Genomic DNA, 5,228 nt, shown 5'->3' on the forward strand with positions numbered 1-5,228 from the left:
CTCGCCTAAGTATTTAAAAATCCTACCGAGTGGAGAGCAAACCTCCCACTCGGAGGCTTAGCTGCAGCCCAGTGCTCGCCTAAGTTTTTGAAAATCCTACCGAGTGGAGAGCAAACCTCCCACTCAGGGGCTTAGCTGCAGCCGAGTGCTCGCCTAAGTTTTTGAAAATCCTACCAAGTGGAGAGCAAACCTCTCACTCTGGGGCTTAGCTGTAGCCCAATGCTCGCCTAAGTTTGAAATCCATTTCGACTCACAAGGACAACGAGGTGCAGGTCGACTGATACCTTCTCCTTCTGAGCTTCGCCACAAATTCAATGTGAGCTATGTCCCAACCCGCAAGGATGCAGGTCGACTGCAACCTGCACTCCAACCTGCAAGGGTACGTCACTAGCACTAAAATATATACCGAGTGAAGAGAAATGTTCACTCGAAAGCAGATGCAAACAAATTCAATGGCAAAACCAAGTTCAGATAGCATCCGACGGATCCAGAAGTACTCAGGTATCGAGCCTGTTAAGGTTTATCGGTTACAGAAACCACTCGGCATTCCGAGGCAAATTTAAGGCATCAAGCATAGAAGTTTTTTACTCCTCCGGTGGAGGACTGGAAGGCGCGACAAACTCGTCCAGGTCGATTCCATCTACAATCCGAGTGGCAGCAGCAATGAAGGTCTCCATGAAAGATCGGAAATCATGCTTCTTGGTATTGGCCACCTTGAGGGACGCCAGCTTGTCCTCTCGCGCGTCCTTGCAGTGAACCCGAACCAGAGACAGAGCAACATCAGCACCACACCTGGCAGAAGACTTCTTTCATTCTTGCACTCGACTTGGAACTTCGTTCAGTCGAGTCATCAGAGACTCAAGGTCATTCTGAAGTGTTTCCCCTGGCCAGAGTGATGTGTCGACGCGCGACGTTGCAACCTTCAGCCTAGCAAGATAGTCAACCACAGTAGCAACACGAGACTCCAGTTGGAGCACGTTCATGGCAGCTTCATCCTTCACAGGAGAGTTGATGGGGTCCAAACCCGTCTCCACTCGACTAGTCTCCTCTTCAAAGTTTTGGCAGAATTCTGTAAACACAACCCAAAGATAAGCTAGCAGTCCTACAATGAGTCAATAATTGCAAGCCAGTCGGATATAAGGATTACCTTCGAGCATGAGGAATAACTTCTTGGCGAGCCCTCCCAGATAAGCCTCTAAGTCGTTCTTCTTTCCCACCAGTTCGCTAGCCTTGTCACTCAGGGCTATCTTGTAATTCTTCAGTCGACTGACCTCCTTGTTGGCCGCATCCAGAGCAGCTTTCAGATTGGTATTCTCCTCTTCAAGTTTGCTGATTGAAGCCAACTTTTCTTTTGCGAGTTTCGTCTTGTCCGAAGCCGCTTTCTGCACCTCGGCGAGGTCAAGGTCCTTCTTCTTCAGAGCATCCTTTAGTTTATCTGCAAAATGACAGTGAGATCAGACTCGGGAATGGACAAAAAATAAGGGCAGTCGTCAAGGTTCTCACCAAACATACCTTTTGCCTCCTCTTTTGCCTTCGTGAAGTTCTCCTGGACAAGCTTCAGATCAAGTTCGAGCTGGATATGCTTGTTCTCCAACTCAGTATAACGAGCCACAAGCTCGCAAGATTTCTGCGAAAGATCAGTCGACAGACATCAAAAATAGATCACTTCCGAGTGACTAAAAGGAAAAATCATAGCATTTCTAAGACTACAGTCGAATCAAAATATTCAACAGTAGTCTCGAGGACTACACCCAGTGGGTGCACTCAGCGTGCCCCCACTGGTTCTACCGGCTCGGATCGATCAGTCGACCGAAAGAGACAAAAAGGTTATGATCCCAAATCATAGCTAACTGCCAGCAGTCAGCCACAGTTTAAAAAAAAGGTTCTTCAGACCATAGTCGACTGCCAGCAGTCGACCACGGTCTCGGGGACTACACCTAGTGGGTGCACTCAGCGTGCCCCCACTGGTTCCATGATTCCATTCGACCAGACCGAGTGGAAAAAGTAAAGAGAAAAAGTTCACGGTATAAAGACTATAATCGACTGCCAGCAGTCCACCATAGTCTCGGGGACTACACCCAGTGGGTGCACTCAGCGTGCCCCCACCAATCCAGATATTCAGTCGACACACCCAGTGGGTGTACAGATTCTAAGATCTTTATAAAGAAAAGTTTTCAGGTACCATATCCTAACAGAACAGGCAGTGATCAACTAACCTGGACATTGCTCTGAAGGGCTGAGCTTGCATCATAAGCTGCTTAGCTCGCGTCTCAGATCGCCTTCACCTACTCCATCATGACCCCCGCCTAGCGTATAGCTTCCTTGGCAGCACCTGCTTGGTCCTCTGGGACGTGGTGTGTGGAGAAGAGGGAAGGCGGATCAGCACTCGACGATGAACGGCGGGCACTCGTCAGCGGCACCGCAAAGGACACAGTAGCCCGAGTGACGTTGCCTCCCTCCGAAACTAGCGTCTCAGGCGCTGATACAACCTGAGCAGTCTTCCCGACAGACGTCTTCCTGTTCCTCCTTTGCCTCAGCGGCTCCTCATCGTCATCATCGGGGAGATCGATGACATGAGGTGGGGCTACAAGAAAGATTCAAAGTTAAAAATGAAGATCCAATCGACTTAAAGTGAAACCACAGAGATCATACCAAGGTTGGAGGTAGCAGCATCTTCCATTTCATGGTCCTCGTTCCCGGCTGAGGTCTCGGAGGTAGCAGCATTGCAGATTCCAGAAATCAGTCAGTTAGCTAACGAGTCAACCAAGAGTTTACTCATGCCAAACGAGAAAACACAAGTTCTACTATTACCCGGAAATAGTAGGGATTGCCATCCTCATCTTTGTCAGGGCCTTCGTCGGCTTTGACGGCGCCGCTCGGGGTTGCTTCGACGCTTTCTCAGTCGGCGCCGGAGTGGTCGTCCAAGGACGTTTAGTCGACTGCCCAGCGGGCACAGTCGCTTTACCACGCTCGACTGCAGGGTCATGGGCGAGCTTGGATCGCCTTTCAGTGCGAGGAGGGTCGACCTCTTCCTCCTCTTCCTCCTCAACCTCTTCACCAGAATCGTCGTCTTCTTCATCCTCCTCACCGTCAGATTGCCACTCCTCTTGAATTTCACCTCCACTCCCCTCCTCCTCCTCGACCTATTCTTGCGACCCATTGGGCATCGAGTACATCTCGGTAGTGACCTGGAAGAGAACAAACAAGACAAGAATCAGTCGACTGAATTCTAACAACACAGAATAAAGGAAGCTGGATCAGAGTCGGGGGTACAGAATTGGACCTTGTCTGGCTGATACGAATGGTCGAGTGGAGGGATCCTCCTACCTCCGCGGGGGTTGTCCTTGTTCCCTGTTATGGCAGTCATCCACCTCTCCAACGTGGCATCCTCGACCTCCTCCGGGTGGACCCGAGTGGTGTTTTCAGTGCCAGAGTACATCCACACCGGATGGTCTCTATACTGGAGCGGCTGGATGCGCCGTCGAAGGAAAACCTCCAGCAGGTCCATGCTAGTCACCCCATCACGGATAAGTTGAACTACGCGCTTGACCAACACCTTAACCCGAGCCTTCTCCTCCGGGACCACCTTCAGAGAGGACGGCTTGCTCACTCGATCCATGGAGAAAGGAGGGAGTCCAGTCGACTGCCCTGGCATCGGCTGGTCTTGGCAGTAGAACCAGGTCGACTGCCACCCTCGAACCGACTCAGGAAGGACCATGGCTGGAAAAGCACTTTTACCCCTCATTTGGACCCCGAGACCCCCACACATTTGAATCACTTGGGTTCTCTCATCACTCGGATTGGCTTTCTTCACCGCCTGAGAGCGATAGGTGAAGATGTGTTTGAAAAGGCCCCAATGCGGCCGGCAACCTAAGAAATTCTCACACAAAGACACGAAAGCTGCGAGATACACTATGGAGTTGGGTGTGAAGTGGTGGAGTTGAGCCCCAAAGAAGTTCAGAAACCCCCGAAAGAAAGGATGGGGCGGCAAAGAAAATCCGCGGTCAACATGGGTGGCCAAGAGGACGCACTCACCCTCCTGAGGCTGCGGCTGCCACTCCTTCCCCGGAAGCCTCACTGATCCATGGAGGATCAGTCCTTCGTCAGCCAGATCGCGAGGTCCTTTTGACGGATCGTCGAGCGGATCCAGTCACCCTGGATCCAGCCCTGCGGCAGGCCGGCCCTTGACGAGGATCCGCCCCGACTGGTCGCCCTTCCCTTCACCTTCGCCGTCGCCTTCTTCGCCCGCTCCAAAGCCGCCGTCTTCTCTTTCACCATCGTTGCCGGCGAAGCACGCAAGAAGCAGTAATGTGGGGATGGAGGCGAGCGCAGTGGACGAGTTTGAGGAAGAAGGAGAGGGGAATAAGAGCGCACTGTTCAAAAAACCGCCGTCTGGCGCCTTATATGGGGTCGTTTCCGAGTGACTGACTGGTAGGCCCGGACGATCCTGTCAAATCCCGCAACAGTCACACGCGCGATACATGGCGAAAAAGGTGGCGCAAAGATCGAGGCGTCCCTGCCTTATCCCGTCCGAGTACCGCGGTCTCCTCCGCCTCGCGCGCTTCCCGAAATTCTGATCCCGCTAAATCCGCGAACGACAGAACAACCTGTCAGACTGGAGATTTCCTCCGATTTGTCGCTCGGAAATCTTCAAATACAGAAAAGTCATTTGACCAATACAAAGAATGGATCAAGGCGACTGAAAAAGAAGTTGGTGCCGTCACCTAAGATCATTGATCCAGAACAAGACATACTCATAACACAAAAGATGGGTCGGAAGAATTCTCAACTCCTTCCTCATTCAAACCTCGATCCATTCGGGGGCTAATGATGAAGCCATGTACCTAGGGTAGGGTCATGGACCTATCCAAAGTACCCTCCCCAAGGACATCTCTAGAAGAAACTACCTTTCAGTCGACCTGGAAGGATTCCACTCGACGGACTCGAAGACACTCGACCATGATGCCACTCACTCGACCGCTAGGAGATCTAGAGTCACTCTGCACACAAACGGTCTGTCATTAAGTAGTCTTTATGGTCATGATAGCACTTTATGTGGGTGTTACCAGTAACCCCCTGTCTTAATGTACTTTAAACCCTGCATAACTGAGGGCTGGAGAGGGTTGGCGAACTCTATATAAGCCACCCCCTCCTCAGTGTAAAGGGTTCACACCCCTGTAACTCATACGCATATAATCCAGTCGACCGCCTCCGGGCTCCGAGACGTA

This window comes from Triticum dicoccoides, chromosome 7B (assembly GCF_002162155.2).
Source record: "Triticum dicoccoides isolate Atlit2015 ecotype Zavitan chromosome 7B, WEW_v2.0, whole genome shotgun sequence".
In the NCBI taxonomy this organism is placed as follows: Eukaryota; Viridiplantae; Streptophyta; class Magnoliopsida; order Poales; family Poaceae; genus Triticum; species Triticum dicoccoides.